The following is a 21,229-nucleotide window of genomic DNA, read 5'->3' as shown; positions in this document are numbered from 1 at the left end:
ACAAAAAAAAAAAAAAAAAAAACAAAAAAAAAATTCCCATATGCTATCAAGTGCAGGCAGATGCAGCAAAGCTTGCCAAAACTGATCCCCGCTGAAGGCCAAAACAGAGAAGAAGGACTTAGAAACACGCTGGAAAGGAGATAGCATCAAAGGAATTGCTATTGGAGGAGAAAAAAAAAAAAAGTGGGAAATTTGGGCAACTTGGTGACTATGAGAAAATGGACCGCGATACTACCAGAGCAGTGCAAAATTCTAAAACATGCCAAAACTAAGCTCACAAATGCTGCAAAAGCAGGGGAAAAAGTCAAGGAGGAAGACTAAACTTGGAGGGGAAGATATGAGGGACATGGCATGGACTCTAAAAAAAACTAGAAAAAAAAGAAAAAAAATGTTTGAAAAAGTTCAAGGCATCAAAAGGCATGGCATGTCATCAAGTCCAGGGACATGCACCAAAGATTCCTCTCTTGGTCCCCATTGAAATCGCAAGATTCCGTTTCCCTTCCCGAAAGGAAATGAAATTTCCTTTCGGGAAGGGAAACGGAATCTTGCGCATCCCAAAAGAAAGGCTTACAAACACTCTGGAAAGGAGATAGGATCAAATGAAATGCAACTGAAAAAAAGCCGAAAAAACCAGAAAATGGAGAGTTTTAGTGTCTTCAAGAAATGGTCTCTGAGGGAAACAGTTGCATTGCAAAGGACCAAAACATGTCAAAACTAAGCTCAGAGATGTTGCAAAAGCAGGGCAAAAAGGCAAGGAGGAAGACAAAACTATGAGGGGAAAATATAACAGACATGGCATGGCTGCTTTACAAAAAAAAAAAAAAAAAAAAAAAATTCCCATATGCTATCAAGTGCAGGCAGATGCAGCAAAGCTTGCCAAAACGGATCCCCGCTGAAGGCCAAAACACAGAAAAAGGACTTAGAAACATGCTGGAAAGGAGATAGCATCAAAGGAATTGCTATTGGAGGAGAAAAAAAAAAAAAGTGGGAAATTTGGGCCATTTAATGACTATGAGAAAATGGACCGGGATTCTATCAGAGCAGTGCAAAAAACCTAAATATGCCAAAACTAAGCTCAGTTTCCCTTGCAAAAGCTGGGCAAAAAGGCAAGGAGGAAGACAAAACTATGGGGGGAAAATATAATAGACATGGCATGGCTGCTTTAACAAAAAAAAAAAAAAAACAAAAAAAAATTCCCATATGCTATCAAGTGCAGGCAGATGCAGCAAAGCTTGCCAAAACGGATCCCCGCTGAAGGCCAAAACAGAGAAGAAGGACTTAGAAACACGCTGGAAAGGAGATAGCATCAAAGGAATTGCAATTGGAGGAGAAAAAAAAAAAAACTGGGAAATTTGGGCAACTTGGTGACTATGAGAAAATGGACCGCGATACTACCAGAGCAGTGCAAAAATCTAAAACATGCCAAAACTAAGCTCACAAATGCTGCAAAAGCAGGGGAAAAAGTCAAGGAGGAAGACTAAACTTGGAGGGGAAGATATGAGGGACATGGCATGGACTCTAAAAAAAAACTAGAAAAAAAAGTTTGAAAAAGTTCAAGGCATCAAAAGGCATGGCATGTCATCAAGTCCAGGGACATGCACCAAAGATTCCTCTCTTGGTCCCCATTGAAATCGCAAGATTCCGTTTCCCTTCCCGAAAGGAAATGAAATTTCCTTTCGGGAAGAGAAACGGAATCTTGCGCATTCCAAAAGAAAGGCTTACAAACACTCTAGAAAGGAGATAGGATCAAATGAAATGCAACTGAAAAAAAGCCGAAAAAAACAGAAAATGGAGAGTTTTAGTGTCTTCAAGAAATGGTCTCTGAGGGAAACAGTTGCATTGCAAAGGACCAAAACATGTCAAAACTAAGCTCAGAGATGTTGCAAAAGCAGGGGAAAAAGGCAAGGAGGAAGACAAAACTATGGGGGGAAAATATAATAGACATGGCATGGCTGCTTTAACAACAACAAAAAAAAAAAAAACAAAAAAAAAACTCCCATATGCTATCAAGTGCAGGCAGATGCAGCAAAGCTTGCCAAAACTGATCCCCGCTGAAGGCCAAAACAGAGAAGAAGGACTTAGAAACACGCTGGAAAGGAGATAGCATCAAAGGAATTGCAATTGGAGGAGAAAAAAAAAAAAACTGGGAAATTTGGGCAACTTGGTGACTATGAGAAAATGGACCGCGATACTACCAGAGCAGTGCAAAAATCTAAAACATGCCAAAACTAAGCTCACAAATGTTGCAAAAGCAGGGGAAAAAGGCAAGGAGGAAGACTAAACTTGGAGGGGAAGATATGAGGGACATGGCATGGACTCTAAAAAAAACTAGAAAAAAAAGAAAAAAAATGTTTGAAAAAGTTCAAGGCATCAAAAGGCATGGCATGTCATCAAGTCCAGGGACATGCACCAAAGATTCCTCTCTTGGTCCCCATTGAAATCGCAAGATTCCGTTTCCCTTCCCGAAAGGAAATGAAATTTCCTTTCGGGAAGGGAAACGGAATCTTGCGCATCCCAAAAGAAAGGCTTACAAACACTCTGGAAAGGAGATAGGATCAAATGAAATGCAACTGAAAAAAAGCCGAAAAAAACAGAAAATCGAGAGTTTTAGTGTCTTCAAGAAATGGTCTCTGAGGGAAACAGTTGCATTGCAAAGGACCAAAACATGTCAAAACTAAGCTCAGAGATGTTGCAAAAGCAGGGCAAAAAGGCAAGGAGGAAGACAAAACTATGAGGGGAAAATATAATAGACATGGCATGGGTGCTTTACAAAAAAAAAAAAAAAAAAAAAATTCCCATATGCTATCAAGTGCAGGCAGATGCAGCAAAGCTTGCCAAAACTGATCCCCGCTGAAGGCCAAAACAGAGAAGAAGGACTTAGAAACACGCTGGAAAGGAGATAGCATCAAAGGAATTGCAATTGGAGGAGAAAAAAAAAAAAAAGTGGGAAATTTGGGCCATTTAATGACTATGAGAAAATGGACCGGGATTCTATCAGAGCAGTGCAAAAAACCTAAATATGCCAAAACTAAGCTCAGTTTCCCTTGCAAAAGCTGGGCAAAAAGGCAAGGAGGAAGAAAAAACTATGGGGGGAAAATATAATAGAAATGGCATGGCTGCTTTAACAAAAAAAAAAAAAAAAAAACAAAAAAAAATTCCCATATGCTATCAAGTGCAGGCAGATGCAGCAAAGCTTGCCAAAACTGATCCCCGCTGAAGGCCAAAACAGAGAAGAAGGACTTAGAAACACGCTGGAAAGGAGATAGCATCAAAGGCATTGCTATTGGAGGAGAAAAAAAAAAAAAGTGGGAAATTTGGGCAACTTGGTGACTATGAGAAAATGGACCGCGATACTACCAGAGCAGTGCAAAAATCTAAAACATGCCAAAACTAAGCTCACAAATGCTGCAAAAGCAGGGGAAAAAGGCAAGGAGGAAGACTAAACTTGGAGGGGAAGATATGAGGGACATGGCATGGACTCTAAAAAAAACTAGAAAAAAAAGAAAAAAAATGTTTGAAAAAGTTCAAGGCATCAAAAGGCATGGCATGTCATCAAGTCCAGGGACATGCACCAAAGATTCCTCTCTTGGTCCCCATTGAAATCGCAAGATTCCGTTTCCCTTCCCGAAAGGAAATGAAATTTCCTTTCGGGAAGGGAAACGGAATCTTGCGCATCCCAAAAGAAAGGCTTACAAACACTCTGGAAAGGAGATAGGATCAAATGAAATGCAACTGAAAAAAAGCTGAAAAAACCAGAAAATCGGGAGTTTTAGTGTCTTCAAGAAATGGTCTCTGAGGGAAACAGTTGCATTGCAAAGGACCAAAACATGTCAAAACTAAGCTCAGAGATGTTGCAAAAGCAGGGCAAAAAGGCAAGGAGGAAGACAAAACTATGAGGGGAAAATATAATAGACATGGCATGGCTGCTTTACAAAAAAAAAAAAAAAAAAAAAAAAAATTCCCATATGCTATCAAGTGCAGGCAGATGCAGCAAAGCTTGCCAAAACGGATCCCCGCTGAAGGCCAAAACAGAGAAGAAGGACTTAGAAACACGCTGGAAAGGAGATAGCATCAAAGGAATTGCAATTGGAGGAGAAAAAAAAAAAAAAGTGGGAAATTTGGGCCATTTAATGACTATGAGAAAATGGACCGGGATTCTATCAGAGCAGTGCAAAAAACCTAAATATGCCAAAACTAAGCTCAGTTTCCCTTGCAAAAGCTGGGCAAAAAGGCAAGGAGGAAGAAAAAACTATGGGGGGAAAATATAATAGAAATGGCATGGGTGCTTTAACAAAAAAAAAAAAAAAAAAAAACAAAAAAAAAAATTCCCATATGCTATCAAGTGCAGGCAGATGCAGCAAAGCTTGCCAAAACTGATCCCCGCTGAAGGCCAAAACACAGAAGAAGGACTTAGAAACATGCTGGAAAGGAGATAGCATCAAAGGAATTGCAATTGGAGGAGAAAAAAAAAAAAAGTGGGAAATTTGGGCAACTTGGTGCCTATGAGAAAATGGACCGCGATACTACCAGAGCAGTGCAAAAATCTAAAACATGCCAAAACTAAGCTCACAAATGCTGCAAAAGCAGGGGAAAAAGTCAAGGAGGAAGACTAAACTTGGAGGGGAAGATATGAGGGACATGGCATGGACTCTAAAAAAAACTAGAAAAAAAAGAAAAAAAAAGTTTGAAAAAGTTCAAGGCATCAAAAGGCATGGCATGTCATCAAGTCCAGGGACATGCACCAAAGATTCCTCTCTTGGTCCCCATTGAAATCGCAAGATTCCGTTTCCCTTCCCGAAAGGAAATGAAATTTCCTTTCGGGAAGGGAAACGGAATCTTGCGCATCCCAAAAGAAAGGCTTACAAACACTCTGGAAAGGAGATAGGATCAAATGAAATGCAACTGAAAAAAAGCCGAAAAAACCAGAAAATCGGGAGTTTTAGTGTCTTCAAGAAATGGTCTCTGAGGGAAACAGTTGCATTGCAAAGGACCAAAACATGTCAAAACTAAGCTCAGAGATGTTGCAAAAGCAGGGCAAAAAGGCAAGGAGGAAGACAAAACTATGAGGGGAAAATATAATAGACATGGCATGGCTGCTTTACAAAAAAAAAAAAAAAAAAAAAAAAATTTCCCATATGCTATCAAGTGCAGGCAGATGCAGCAAAGCTTGCCAAAACTGATCCCCGCTGAAGGCCAAAACAGAGAAGAAGGACTTAGAAACACGCTGGAAAGGAGATAGCATCAAAGGAATTGCTATTGGAGGAGAAAAAAAAAAAAGTGGGAAATTTGGGCCATTTAATGACTATGAGAAAATGGACCGCGATACTACCAGAGCAGTGCAAAAATCTAAAACATGCCAAAACTAAGCTCACAAATGTTGCAAAAGCAGGGGAAAAAGGCAAGGAGGAAGACTAAACTTGGAGGGGAAGATATGAGGGACATGGCATGGACTCTAAAAAAAACTAGAAAAAAAAGTTTGAAAAAGTTCAAGGCATCAAAAGGCATGGCATGTCATCAAGTCCAGGGACATGCACCAAAGATTCCTCTCTTGGTCCCCATTGAAATCGCAAGATTCCGTTTCCCTTCCCGAAAGGAAATGAAATTTCCTTTCGGGAAGGGAAACGGAATCTTGCGCATCCCAAAAGAAAGGCTTACAAACACTCTGGAAAGGAGATAGGATCAAATGAAATGCAACTGAAAAAAAGCCGAAAAAACCAGAAAATCGGGAGTTTTAGTGTCTTCAAGAAATGGTCTCTGAGGGAAACAGTTGCATTGCAAAGGACCAAAACATGTCAAAACTAAGCTCAGAGATGTTGCAAAAGCAGGGCAAAAAGGCAAGGAGGAAGACAAAACTATGAGGGGAAAATATAATAGACATGGCATGGGTGCTTCACAAAAAAAAAAAAAAAACAAAAAAAAAATTTCGCATATGCTATCAAGTGCAGGCAGATGCAGCAAAGCTTGCCAAAACTGATCCCCGCTGAAGGCCAAAACACAGAAGAAGGACTTAGAAACACGCTGGAAAGGAGATAGCATCAAAGGAATTGCAATTGGAGGAGAAAAAAAAAAAAAGTGGGAAATTTGGGCCATTTAATGACTATGAGAAAATGGACCGGGATTCTATCGGAGCAGTGCAAAAAACCTAAATATGCCAAAACTAAGCTCAGTTTCCCTTGCAAAAGCTGGGCAAAAAGGCAAGGAGGAAGACAAAACTTGGAGGGGAAAATATAATAGGCATGGCATGGCTGCTTTAACAAAAAAAAAAAAAAACAAAAAAAAAAATTCCCATATGCTATCAAGTGCAGGCAGATGCAGCAAAGCTTGCCAAAACTGATCCCCGCTGAAGGCCAAAACACAGAAGAAGGACTTAGAAACACACTGGAAAGGAGATAGCATCAAAGGCATTGCAATTGGAGGAGAAAAAAAAAAAAAAGTGGGAAATTTGGGCAACTTGGTGACTATGAGAAAATGGAGCGGGATACTACCAGAGCAGTGCAAAAATCTAAAACATGCCAAAACTAAGCTCACAAATGTGGCAAAAGCAGGGGAAAAAGGCAAGGAGGAAGACTAAACTTGGAGGGGAAGATATGAGGGACATGGCATGGACTCTAAAACAAACTAGAAAAAAAAGAAAAAAAATGTTTGAAAAAGTTCAAGGCATCAAAAGGCATGGCATGTCATCAAGTCCAGGGACATGCACCAAAGATTCCTCTCTTGGTCCCCATTGAAATCGCAAGATTCCGTTTCCCTTCCCGAAAGGAAATGAAATTTCCTTTCGGGAAGGGAAACGGAATCTTGCGCATCCCAAAAGAAAGGCTTACAAACACTCTGGAAAGGAGATAGGATCAAATGAAATGCAACTGAAAAAAAGCCGAAAAAAACAGAAAATCGGGAGTTTTAGTGTCTTCAAGAAATGGTCTCTGAGGGAAACAGTTGCATTGCAAAGGACCAAAACATGTCAAAACTAAGCTCAGAGATGTTGCAAAAGCAGGGCAAAAAGGCAAGGAGGAAGACAAAACTTGGAGGGGAAAATATAATAGACATGGCATGGCTGCTTTACAAAAAAAAAAAAAAAAAAAAAATTTCCCATATGCTATCAAGTGCAGGCAGATGCAGCAAAGCTTGCCAAAACGGATCCCCGCTGAAGGCCAAAACAGAGAAGAAGGACTTAGAAACACGCTGGAAAGGAGATAGCATCAAAGGAATTGCTATTGGAGGAGAAAAAAAAAAAAAAGTGGGAAATTTGGGCAACTTGGTGACTATGAGAAAATGGACCGGGATTCTATCAGAGCAGTGCAAAAAACCTAAATATGCCAAAACTAAGCTCAGTTTCCCTTGCAAAAGCTGGGCAAAAAGGCAAGGAGGAAGACAAAACTATGGGGGGAAAATATAATAGACATGGCATGGCTGCTTTAACAAAAAAAAAAAAAAAAAAAAAAAATTCCCATATGCTATCAAGTGCAGGCAGATGCAGCAAAGCTTGCCAAAACTGATCCCCGCTGAAGGCCAAAACACAGAAGAAGGACTTAGAAACACGCTGGAAAGGAGATAGCATCAAAGGAATTGCAATCGGAGGAGAAAAAAAAAAAAAGTGGGAAATTTGGGCAACTTGGTGACTATGAGAAAATGGACCGCGATACTACCAGAGCAGTGCAAAAATCTAAAACATGCCAAAACTAAGCTCACAAATGTTGCAAAAGCAGGGGAAAAAGTCAAGGAGGAAGACTAAACTTGGAGGGGAAGATATGAGGGACATGGCATGGACTCTAAAAAAAACTAGAAAAAAAAGAAAAAAAATGTTTGAAAAAGTTCAAGGCATCAAAAGGCATGGCATGTCATCATGTCCAGGGACATGCACCAAAGATTCCTCTCTTGGTCCCCATTGAAATCGCAAGATTCCGTTTCCCTTCCCGAAAGGAAATGAAATTTCCTTTCGGGAAGAGAAACGGAATCTTGCGCATTCCAAAAGAAAGGCTTACAAACACTCTAGAAAGGAGATAGGATCAAATGAAATGCAACTGAAAAAAAGCCGAAAAAAACAGAAAATGGAGAGTTTTAGTGTCTTCAAGAAATGGTCTCTGAGGGAAACAGTTGCATTGCAAAGGACCAAAACATGTCAAAACTAAGCTCAGAGATGTTGCAAAAGCAGGGGAAAAAGGCAAGGAGGAAGACAAAACTATGGGGGGAAAATATAATAGACATGGCATGGCTGCTTTAACAACAACAAAAAAAAAAAAAAACAAAAAAAAAACTCCCATATGCTATCAAGTGCAGGCAGATGCAGCAAAGCTTGCCAAAACTGATCCCCGCTGAAGGCCAAAACACAGAAGAAGGACTTAGAAACACGCTGGAAAGGAGATAGCATCAAAGGAATTGCAATTGGAGGAGAAAAAAAAAAAAAAGTGGGAAATTTGGGCAACTTGGTGACTATGAGAAAATGGACTGCGATACTACCAGAGCAGTGCAAAAATCTAAAACATGCCAAAACTAAGCTCACAAATGTGGCAAAAGCAGGGGAAAAAGGCAAGGAGGAAGACTAAACTTGGAGGGGAAGATATGAGGGACATGGCATGGACTCTAAAACAAACTAGAAAAAAAAGAAAAAAAATGTTTGAAAAAGTTCAAGGCATCAAAAGGCATGGCATGTCATCAAGTCCAGGGACATGCACCAAAGATTCCTCTCTTGGTCCCCATTGAAATCGCAAGATTCCGTTTCCCTTCCCGAAAGGAAATGAAATTTCCTTTCGGGAAGGGAAACGGAATCTTGCGCATCCCAAAAGAAAGGCTTACAAACACTCTGGAAAGGAGATAGGATCAAATGAAATGCAACTGAAAAAAAGCCGAAAAAACCAGAAAATCGGGAGTTTTAGTGTCTTCAAGAAATGGTCTCTGAGGGAAACAGTTGCATTGCAAAGGACCAAAACATGTCAAAACGAAGCTCAGAGATGTTGCAAAAGCAGGGCAAAAAGGCAAGGAGGAAGACAAAACTATGAGGGGAAAATATAATAGACATGGCATGGCTGCTTTACAAAAAAAAAAAAAAAAAAAAAAAAAATTTCCCATATGCTATCAAGTGCAGGCAGATGCAGCAAAGCTTGCCAAAACTGATCCCCGCTGAAGGCCAAAACAGAGAAGAAGGACTTAGAAACACGCTGGAAAGGAGATAGCATCAAAGGAATTGCAATTGGAGGAGAAAAAAAAAAAAAAGTGGGAAATTTGGGCCATTTAATGACTATGAGAAAATGGACCGGGATTCTATCAGAGCAGTGCAAAAAACCTAAATATGCCAAAACTAAGCTCAGTTTCCCTTGCAAAAGCTGGGCAAAAAGGCAAGGAGGAAGACAAAACTATGGGGGGAAAATATAATAGACATGGCATGGCTGCTTTAACAAAAAAAAAAAAAAACAAAAAAAAAATTCCCATATGCTATCAAGTGCAGGCAGATGCAGCAAAGCTTGCCAAAACGGATCCCCGCTGAAGGCCAAAACAGAGAAGAAGGACTTAGAAACACGCTGGAAAGGAGATAGCATCAAAGGAATTGCAATTGGAGGAGAAAAAAAAAAAAAAACTGGGAAATTTGGGCAACTTGGTGACTATGAGAAAATGGACCGCGATACTACCAGAGCAGTGCAAAAATCTAAAACATGCCAAAACTAAGCTCACAAATGCTGCAAAAGCAGGGGAAAAAGTCAAGGAGGAAGACTAAACTTGGAGGGGAAGATATGAGGGACATGGCATGGACTCTAAAAAAAACTAGAAAAAAAGAAAAAAAAAGTTTGAAAAAGTTCAAGGCATCAAAAGGCATGGCATGTCATCAAGTCCAGGGACATGCACCAAAGATTCCTCTCTTGGTCCCCATTGAAATCGCAAGATTCCGTTTCCCTTCCCGAAAGGAAATTTCATTTCCTTTCGGGAAGGGAAACGGAATCTTGCGCATCCCAAAAGAAAGGCTTACAAACACTCTGGAAAGGAGATAGGATCAAATGAAATGCAACTGAAAAAAAGCCGAAAAAACCAGAAAATCGGGAGTTTTAGTGTCTTCAAGAAATGGTCTCTGAGGGAAACAGTTGCATTGCAAAGGACCAAAACATGTCAAAACGAAGCTCAGTTTCCCTTGCAAAAGCAGGGCAAAAAGGCAAGGAGGAAGACAAAACTATGAGGGGAAAATATAATAGACATGGCATGGCTGCTTTACAAAAAAAAAAAAAAAAAAAAAAAAATTCCCATATGCTATCAAGTGCAGGCAGATGCAGCAAAGCTTGCCAAAACTGATCCCCGCTGAAGGCCAAAACAGAGAAGAAGGACTTAGAAACATGCTGGAAAGGAGATAGCATCAAAGGAATTGCTATTGGAGGAGAAAAAAAAAAAAAAGTGGGAAATTTGGGCAACTTGGTGACTATGAGAAAATGGACCGGGATTCTATCAGAGCAGTGCAAAAAACCTAAATATGCCAAAACTAAGCTCAGTTTCCCTTGCAAAAGCTGGGCAAAAAGGCAAGGAGGAAGACAAAACTATGGGGGGAAAATATAATAGACATGGCATGGCTGCTTTACAAAAAAAAAAAAAAAAAAAAAAAAAATTTCCCATATGCTATCAAGTGCAGGCAGATGCAGCAAAGCTTGCCAAAACTGATCCCCGCTGAAGGCCAAAACAGAGAAGAAGGACTTAGAAACACGCTGGAAAGGAGATAGCATCAAAGGAATTGCAATTGGAGGAGAAAAAAAAAAAAAAGTGGGAAATTTGGGCCATTTAATGACTATGAGAAAATGGACCGGGATTCTATCAGAGCAGTGCAAAAAACCTAAATATGCCAAAACTAAGCTCAGTTTCCCTTGCAAAAGCTGGGCAAAAAGGCAAGGAGGAAGACAAAACTATGGGGGGAAAATATAATAGACATGGCATGGCTGCTTTAACAAAAAAAAAAAAAAACAAAAAAAAAATTCCCATATGCTATCAAGTGCAGGCAGATGCAGCAAAGCTTGCCAAAACGGATCCCCGCTGAAGGCCAAAACAGAGAAGAAGGACTTAGAAACACGCTGGAAAGGAGATAGCATCAAAGGAATTGCAATTGGAGGAGAAAAAAAAAAAAAAACTGGGAAATTTGGGCAACTTGGTGACTATGAGAAAATGGACCGCGATACTACCAGAGCAGTGCAAAAATCTAAAACATGCCAAAACTAAGCTCACAAATGCTGCAAAAGCAGGGGAAAAAGTCAAGGAGGAAGACTAAACTTGGAGGGGAAGATATGAGGGACATGGCATGGACTCTAAAAAAAACTAGAAAAAAAAGAAAAAAAAAGTTTGAAAAAGTTCAAGGCATCAAAAGGCATGGCATGTCATCAAGTCCAGGGACATGCACCAAAGATTCCTCTCTTGGTCCCCATTGAAATCGCAAGATTCCGTTTCCCTTCCCGAAAGGAAATTTCATTTCCTTTCGGGAAGGGAAACGGAATCTTGCGCATCCCAAAAGAAAGGCTTACAAACACTCTGGAAAGGAGATAGGATCAAATGAAATGCAACTGAAAAAAAGCCGAAAAAAACAGAAAATCGGGAGTTTTAGTGTCTTCAAGAAATGGTCTCTGAGGGAAACAGTTGCATTGCAAAGGACCAAAACATGTCAAAACTAAGCTCAGAGATGTTGCAAAAGCAGGGCAAAAAGGCAAGGAGGAAGACAAAACTATGAGGGGAAAATATAATAGACATGGCATGGCTGCTTTACAAAAAAAAAAAAAAAAAAAAAAAAATTCCCATATGCTATCAAGTGCAGGCAGATGCAGCAAAGCTTGCCAAAACTGATCCCCGCTGAAGGCCAAAACAGAGAAGAAGGACTTAGAAACATGCTGGAAAGGAGATAGCATCAAAGGAATTGCTATTGGAGGAGAAAAAAAAAAAAAAGTGGGAAATTTGGGCAACTTGGTGACTATGAGAAAATGGACCGGGATTCTATCAGAGCAGTGCAAAAAACCGAAATATGCCAAAACTAAGCTCAGTTTCCCTTGCAAAAGCTGGGCAAAAAGGCAAGGAGGAAGACAAAACTATGGGGGGAAAATATAATAGACATGGCATGGCTGCTTTAACAAAAAAAAAAAAAAACAAAAAAAAAATTCCCATATGCTATCAAGTGCAGGCAGATGCAGCAAAGCTTGCCAAAACTGATCCCCGCTGAAGGCCAAAACAGAGAAGAAGGACTTAGAAACACGCTGGAAAGGAGATAGCATCAAAGGAATTGCAATTGGAGGAGAAAAAAAAAAAAACTGGGAAATTTGGGCAACTTGGTGACTATGAGAAAATGGACCGCGATACTACCAGAGCAGTGCAAAAATCTAAAACATGCCAAAACTAAGCTCACAAATGCTGCAAAAGCAGGGGAAAAAGTCAAGGAGGAAGACTAAACTTGGAGGGGAAGATATGAGGGACATGGCATGGACTCTAAAAAAAACTAGAAAAAAAAGAAAAAAAAAGTTTGAAAAAGTTCAAGGCATCAAAAGGCATGGCATGTCATCAAGTCCAGGGACATGCACCAAAGATTCCTCTCTTGGTCCCCATTGAAATCGCAAGATTCCGTTTCCCTTCCCGAAAGGAAATGAAATTTCCTTTCGGGAAGGGAAACGGAATCTTGCGCATCCCAAAAGAAAGGCTTACAAACACTCTGGAAAGGAGATAGGATCAAATGAAATGCAACTGAAAAAAAGCCGAAAAAACCAGAAAATCGGGAGTTTTAGTGTCTTCAAGAAATGGTCTCTGAGGGAAACAGTTGCATTGCAAAGGACCAAAACATGTCAAAACGAAGCTCAGAGATGTTGCAAAAGCAGGGCAAAAAGGCAAGGAGGAAGACAAAACTATGAGGGGAAAATATAATAGACATGGCATGGCTGCTTTACAAAAAAAAAAAAAAAAAAAAAAAAAATTTCCCATATGCTATCAAGTGCAGGCAGATGCAGCAAAGCTTGCCAAAACTGATCCCCGCTGAAGGCCAAAACAGAGAAGAAGGACTTAGAAACACGCTGGAAAGGAGATAGCATCAAAGGAATTGCAATTGGAGGAGAAAAAAAAAAAAAAGTGGGAAATTTGGGCCATTTAATGACTATGAGAAAATGGACCGGGATTCTATCAGAGCAGTGCAAAAAACCTAAATATGCCAAAACTAAGCTCAGTTTCCCTTGCAAAAGCTGGGCAAAAAGGCAAGGAGGAAGACAAAACTATGGGGGGAAAATATAATAGACATGGCATGGCTGCTTTAACAAAAAAAAAAAAAAACAAAAAAAAAATTCCCATATGCTATCAAGTGCAGGCAGATGCAGCAAAGCTTGCCAAAACGGATCCCCGCTGAAGGCCAAAACAGAGAAGAAGGACTTAGAAACACGCTGGAAAGGAGATAGCATCAAAGGAATTGCAATTGGAGGAGAAAAAAAAAAAAAAACTGGGAAATTTGGGCAACTTGGTGACTATGAGAAAATGGACCGCGATACTACCAGAGCAGTGCAAAAATCTAAAACATGCCAAAACTAAGCTCACAAATGCTGCAAAAGCAGGGGAAAAAGTCAAGGAGGAAGACTAAACTTGGAGGGGAAGATATGAGGGACATGGCATGGACTCTAAAAAAAACTAGAAAAAAAGAAAAAAAAAGTTTGAAAAAGTTCAAGGCATCAAAAGGCATGGCATGTCATCAAGTCCAGGGACATGCACCAAAGATTCCTCTCTTGGTCCCCATTGAAATCGCAAGATTCCGTTTCCCTTCCCGAAAGGAAATTTCATTTCCTTTCGGGAAGGGAAACGGAATCTTGCGCATCCCAAAAGAAAGGCTTACAAACACTCTGGAAAGGAGATAGGATCAAATGAAATGCAACTGAAAAAAAGCCGAAAAAACCAGAAAATCGGGAGTTTTAGTGTCTTCAAGAAATGGTCTCTGAGGGAAACAGTTGCATTGCAAAGGACCAAAACATGTCAAAACGAAGCTCAGTTTCCCTTGCAAAAGCAGGGCAAAAAGGCAAGGAGGAAGACAAAACTATGAGGGGAAAATATAATAGACATGGCATGGCTGCTTTACAAAAAAAAAAAAAAAAAAAAAAAAATTCCCATATGCTATCAAGTGCAGGCAGATGCAGCAAAGCTTGCCAAAACTGATCCCCGCTGAAGGCCAAAACAGAGAAGAAGGACTTAGAAACATGCTGGAAAGGAGATAGCATCAAAGGAATTGCTATTGGAGGAGAAAAAAAAAAAAAAGTGGGAAATTTGGGCAACTTGGTGACTATGAGAAAATGGACCGGGATTCTATCAGAGCAGTGCAAAAAACCTAAATATGCCAAAACTAAGCTCAGTTTCCCTTGCAAAAGCTGGGCAAAAAGGCAAGGAGGAAGACAAAACTATGGGGGGAAAATATAATAGACATGGCATGGCTGCTTTACAAAAAAAAAAAAAAAAAAAAAAAAAATTTCCCATATGCTATCAAGTGCAGGCAGATGCAGCAAAGCTTGCCAAAACTGATCCCCGCTGAAGGCCAAAACAGAGAAGAAGGACTTAGAAACACGCTGGAAAGGAGATAGCATCAAAGGAATTGCAATTGGAGGAGAAAAAAAAAAAAAAGTGGGAAATTTGGGCCATTTAATGACTATGAGAAAATGGACCGGGATTCTATCAGAGCAGTGCAAAAAACCTAAATATGCCAAAACTAAGCTCAGTTTCCCTTGCAAAAGCTGGGCAAAAAGGCAAGGAGGAAGACAAAACTATGGGGGGAAAATATAATAGACATGGCATGGCTGCTTTAACAAAAAAAAAAAAAAACAAAAAAAAAATTCCCATATGCTATCAAGTGCAGGCAGATGCAGCAAAGCTTGCCAAAACGGATCCCCGCTGAAGGCCAAAACAGAGAAGAAGGACTTAGAAACACGCTGGAAAGGAGATAGCATCAAAGGAATTGCAATTGGAGGAGAAAAAAAAAAAAAAACTGGGAAATTTGGGCAACTTGGTGACTATGAGAAAATGGACCGCGATACTACCAGAGCAGTGCAAAAATCTAAAACATGCCAAAACTAAGCTCACAAATGCTGCAAAAGCAGGGGAAAAAGTCAAGGAGGAAGACTAAACTTGGAGGGGAAGATATGAGGGACATGGCATGGACTCTAAAAAAAACTAGAAAAAAAAGAAAAAAAAAGTTTGAAAAAGTTCAAGGCATCAAAAGGCATGGCATGTCATCAAGTCCAGGGACATGCACCAAAGATTCCTCTCTTGGTCCCCATTGAAATCGCAAGATTCCGTTTCCCTTCCCGAAAGGAAATGAAATTTCCTTTCGGGAAGGGAAACGGAATCTTGCGCATCCCAAAAGAAAGGCTTACAAACACTCTGGAAAGGAGATAGGATCAAATGAAATGCAACTGAAAAAAAGCCGAAAAAAACAGAAAATCGGGAGTTTTAGTGTCTTCAAGAAATGGTCTCTGAGGGAAACAGTTGCATTGCAAAGGACCAAAACATGTCAAAACTAAGCTCAGAGATGTTGCAAAAGCAGGGCAAAAAGGCAAGGAGGAAGACAAAACTATGAGGGGAAAATATAATAGACATGGCATGGCTGCTTAACAAAAAAAAAAAAAAAAAAAAAAAAAATTTCCCATATGCTATCAAGTGCAGGCAGATGCAGCAAAGCTTGCCAAAACGGATCCCCGCTGAAGGCCAAAACAGAGAAGAAGGACTTAGAAACACGCTGGAAAGGAGATAGCATCAAAGGAATTGCAATTGGAGGAGAAAAAAAAAAAAACTGGGAAATTTGGGCAACTTGGTGACTATGAGAAAATGGACCGCGATACTACCAGAGCAGTGCAAAAATCTAAAACATGCCAAAACTAAGCTCACAAATGCTGCAAAAGCAGGGGAAAAAGTCAAGGAGGAAGACTAAACTTGGAGGGGAAGATATGAGGGACATGGCATGGACTCTAAAAAAAACTAGAAAAAAAAGAAAAAAAAAGTTTGAAAAAGTTCAAGGCATCAAAAGGCATGGCATGTCATCAAGTCCAGGGACATGCACCAAAGATTCCTCTCTTGGTCCCCATTGAAATCGCAAGATTCCGTTTCCCTTCCCGAAAGGAAATTTCATTTCCTTTCGGGAAGGGAAACGGAATCTTGCGCATCCCAAAAGAAAGGCTTACAAACACTCTGGAAAGGAGATAGGATTAAATGAAATGCAACTGAAAAAAAGCCGAAAAAACCAGAAAATCGGGAGTTTTAGTGTCTTCAAGAAATGGTCTCTGAGGGAAACAGTTGCATTGCAAAGGACCAAAACATGTCAAAACGAAGCTCAGAGATGTTGCAAAAGCAGGGCAAAAAGGCAAGGAGGAAGACAAAACTATGAGGGGAAAATATAATAGACATGGCATGGCTGCTTTACAAAAAAAAAAAAAAAAAAAAAAATTTCCCATATGCTATCAAGTGCAGGCAGATGCAGCAAAGCTTGCCAAAACTGATCCCCGCTGAAGGCCAAAACAGAGAAGAAGGACTTAGAAACACGCTGGAAAGGAGATAGCATCAAAGGAATTGCAATTGGAGGAGAAAAAAAAAAAAAAGTGGGAAATTTGGGCCATTTAATGACTATGTGAAAATGGACCGCGATACTACCAGAGCAGTGCAAAAATCTAAAACATGCCAAAACTAAGCTCACAAATGCTGCAAAAGCAGGGGAAAAAGTCAAGGAGGAAGACTAAACTTGGAGGGGGAGATATGAGGGACATGGCATGGACTCTAAAAAAAACTAGAAAAAAAGAAAAAAAAAGTTTGAAAAAGTTCAAGGCATCAAAAGGCATGGCATGTCATCAAGTCCAGGGACATGCACCAAAGATTCCTCTCTTGGTCCCCATTGAAATCGCAAGATTCCGTTTCCCTTCCCGAAAGGAAATGAAATTTCCTTTCGGGAAGGGAAACGGAATCTTGCGCATCCCAAAAGAAAGGCTTACAAACACTCTGGAAAGGAGATAGGATCAAATGAAATGCAACTGAAAAAAAGCCGAAAAAACCAGAAAATCGGGAGTTTTAGTGTCTTCAAGAAATGGTCTCTGAGGGAAACAGTTGCATTGCAAAGGACCAAAACATGTCAAAACGAAGCTCAGAGATGTTGCAAAAGCAGGGCAAAAAGGCAAGGAGGAAGACAAAACTATGAGGGGAAAATATAATAGACATGGCATGGCTGCTTTACAAAAAAAAAAAAAAAAAAAAAAAATTTCCCATATGCTATCAAGTGCAGGCAGATGCAGCAAAGCTTGCCAAAACTGATCCCCGCTGAAGGCCAAAACAGAGAAGAAGGACTTAGAAACACGCTGGAAAGGAGATAGCATCAAAGGAATTGCAATTGGAGGAGAAAAAAAAAAAAACTGGGAAATTTGGGCCATTTAATGACTATGAGAAAATGGACCGGGATTCTATCAGAGCAGTGCAAAAAACCTAAATATGCCAAAACTAAGCTCAGTTTCCCTTGCAAAAGCTGGGCAAAAAGGCAAGGAGGAAGACAAAACTATGGGGGGAAAATATAATAGGCATGGCATGGGTGCTTTAACAAAAAAAAAAAAAAACAATAAAAAAATTCCCATATGCTATCAAGTGCAGGCAGATGCAGCAAAGCTTGCCAAAACTGATCCCCGCTGAAGGCCAAAACAGAGAAGAAGGACTTAGAAACACGCTGGAAAGGAGATAGCATCAAAGGAATTGCAATTGGAGGAGAAAAAAAAAAAAACTGGGAAATTTGGGCAACTTGGTGACTATGAGAAAATGGACCGCGATACTACCAGAGCAGTGCAAAAATCTAAAACATGCCAAAACTAAGCTCACAAATGCTGCAAAAGCAGGGGAAAAAGTCAAGGAGGAAGACTAAACTTGGAGGGGAAGATATGAGGGACATGGCATGGACTCTAAAAAAAACTAGAAAAAAAAGAAAAAAAAAGTTTGAAAAAGTTCAAGGCATCAAAAGGCATGGCATGTCATCAAGTCCAGGGACATGCACCAAAGATTCCTCTCTTGGTCCCCATTGAAATCGCAAGATTCCGTTTCCCTTCCCGAAAGGAAATGAAATTTCCTTTCGGGAAGGGAAACGGAATCTTGCGCATCCCAAAAGAAAGGCTTACAAACACTCTGGAAAGGAGATAGGATCAAATGAAATGCAACTGAAAAAAAGCCGAAAAAAACAGAAAATCGGGAGTTTTAGTGTCTTCAAGAAATGGTCTCTGAGGGAAACAGTTGCATTGCAAAGGACCAAAACATGTCAAAACTAAGCTCAGAGATGTTGCAAAAGCAGGGCAAAAAGGCAAGGAGGAAGACAAAACTATGAGGGGAAAATATAATAGACATGGCATGGCTGCTTAACAAAAAAAAAAAAAAAAAAAAAAAAAATTTCCCATATGCTATCAAGTGCAGGCAGATGCAGCAAAGCTTGCCAAAACGGATCCCCGCTGAAGGCCAAAACAGAGAAGAAGGACTTAGAAACACGCTGGAAAGGAGATAGCATCAAAGGAATTGCAATTGGAGGAGAAAAAAAAAAAAACTGGGAAATTTGGGCAACTTGGTGACTATGAGAAAATGGACCGCGATACTACCAGAGCAGTGCAAAAATCTAAAACATGCCAAAACTAAGCTCACAAATGCTGCAAAAGCAGGGGAAAAAGTCAAGGAGGAAGACTAAACTTGGAGGGGAAGATATGAGGGACATGGCATGGACTCTAAAAAAAACTAGAAAAAAAAGAAAAAAAAAGTTTGAAAAAGTTCAAGGCATCAAAAGGCATGGCATGTCATCAAGTCCAGGGACATGCACCAAAGATTCCTCTCTTGGTCCCCATTGAAATCGCAAGATTCCGTTTCCCTTCCCGAAAGGAAATTTCATTTCCTTTCGGGAAGGGAAACGGAATCTTGCGCATCCCAAAAGAAAGGCTTACAAACACTCTGGAAAGGAGATAGGATTAAATGAAATGCAACTGAAAAAAAGCCGAAAAAACCAGAAAATCGGGAGTTTTAGTGTCTTCAAGAAATGGTCTCTGAGGGAAACAGTTGCATTGCAAAGGACCAAAACATGTCAAAACGAAGCTCAGAGATGTTGCAAAAGCAGGGCAAAAAGGCAAGGAGGAAGACAAAACTATGAGGGGAAAATATAATAGACATGGCATGGCTGCTTTACAAAAAAAAAAAAAAAAAAAAAAATTTCCCATATGCTATCAAGTGCAGGCAGATGCAGCAAAGCTTGCCAAAACTGATCCCCGCTGAAGGCCAAAACAGAGAAGAAGGACTTAGAAACACGCTGGAAAGGAGATAGCATCAAAGGAATTGCAATTGGAGGAGAAAAAAAAAAAAAAGTGGGAAATTTGGGCCATTTAATGACTATGTGAAAATGGACCGCGATACTACCAGAGCAGTGCAAAAATCTAAAACATGCCAAAACTAAGCTCACAAATGCTGCAAAAGCAGGGGAAAAAGTCAAGGAGGAAGACTAAACTTGGAGGGGGAGATATGAGGGACATGGCATGGACTCTAAAAAAAACTAGAAAAAAAGAAAAAAAAAGTTTGAAAAAGTTCAAGGCATCAAAAGGCATGGCATGTCATCAAGTCCAGGGACATGCACCAAAGATTCCTCTCTTGGTCCCCATTGAAATCGCAAGATTCCGTTTCCCTTCCCGAAAGGAAATGAAATTTCCTTTCGGGAAGGGAAACGGAATCTTGCGCATCCCAAAAGAAAGGCTTACAAACACTCTGGAAAGGAGATAGGATCAAATGAAATGCAACTGAAAAAAAGCCGAAAAAACCAGAAAATCGGGAGTTTTAGTGTCTTCAAGAAATGGTCTCTGAGGGAAACAGTTGCATTGCAAAGGACCAAAACATGTCAAAACTAAGCTCAGAGATGTTGCAAAAGCAGGGCAAAAAGGCAAGGAGGAAGACAAAACTATGAGGGGAAAATATAATAGACATGGCATGGCTGCTTTACAAAAAAAAAAAAAAAAAAAAAAAAATTTCCCATATGCTATCAAGTGCAGGCAGATGCAGCAAAGCTTGCCAAAACTGATCCCCGCTGAAGGCCAAAACAGAGAAGAAGGACTTAGAAACACGCTGGAAAGGAGATAGCATCAAAGGAATTGCAATTGGAGGAGAAAAAAAAAAAAACTGGGAAATTTGGGCCATTTAATGACTATGAGAAAATGGACCGGGATTCTATCAGAGCAGTGCAAAAAACCTAAATATGCCAAAACTAAGCTCAGTTTCCCTTGCAAAAGCTGGGCAAAAAGGCAAGGAGGAAGACAAAACTATGGGGGGAAAATATAATAGGCATGGCATGGGTGCTTTAACAAAAAAAAAAAAAAACAATAAAAAAATTCCCATATGCTATCAAGTGCAGGCAGATGCAGCAAAGCTTGCCAAAACGGATCCCCGCTGAAGGCCAAAACAGAGAAGAAGGACTTAGAAACACGCTGGAAAGGAGATAGCATCAAAGGAATTGCAATTGGAGGAGAAAAAAAAAAAAACTGGGAAATTTGGGCAACTTGGTGACTATGAGAAAATGGACTGCGATACTACCAGAGCAGTGCAAAAATCTAAAACATGCCAAAACTAAGCTCACAAATGCTGCAAAAGCAGGGGAAAAAGTCAAGGAGGAAGACTAAACTTGGAGGGGAAGATATGAGGGACATGGCATGGACTCTAAAAAAAACTAGAAAAAAAGAAAAAAAAAGTTTGAAAAAGTTCAAGGCATCAAAAGGCATGGCATGTCATCAAGTCCAGGGACATGCACCAAAGATTCCTCTCTTGGTCCCCATTGAAATCGCAAGATTCCGTTTCCCTTCCCGAAAGGAAATTTCATTTCCTTTCGGGAAGGGAAACGGAATCTTGCGCATCCCAAAAGAAAGGCTTACAAACACTCTGGAAAGGAGATAGGATCAAATGAAATGCAACTGAAAAAAAGCCGAAAAAACCAGAAAATCGGGAGTTTTAGTGTCTTCAAGAAATGGTCTCTGAGGGAAACAGTTGCATTGCAAAGGACCAAAACATGTCAAAACGAAGCTCAGAGATGTTGCAAAAGCAGGGCAAAAAGGCAAGGAGGAAGACAAAACTATGAGGGGAAAATATAATAGACATGGCATGGCTGCTTTACAAAAAAAAAAAAAAACAAAAAAAATTTCCCATATGCTATCAAGTGCAGGCAGATGCAGCAAAGCTTGCCAAAACTGATCCCCGCTGAAGGCCAAAACAGAGAAGAAGGACTTAGAAACATGCTGGA

The sequence above is a fragment of the Agelaius tricolor genome, unplaced genomic scaffold (assembly GCF_023055355.1).
Source record: "Agelaius tricolor isolate 1412-34295 unplaced genomic scaffold, bAgeTri1.0.p SCAF_3, whole genome shotgun sequence".
In the NCBI taxonomy this organism is placed as follows: Eukaryota; Metazoa; Chordata; class Aves; order Passeriformes; family Icteridae; genus Agelaius; species Agelaius tricolor.
Note: the sequence above shows the minus strand (reverse complement) of the source record.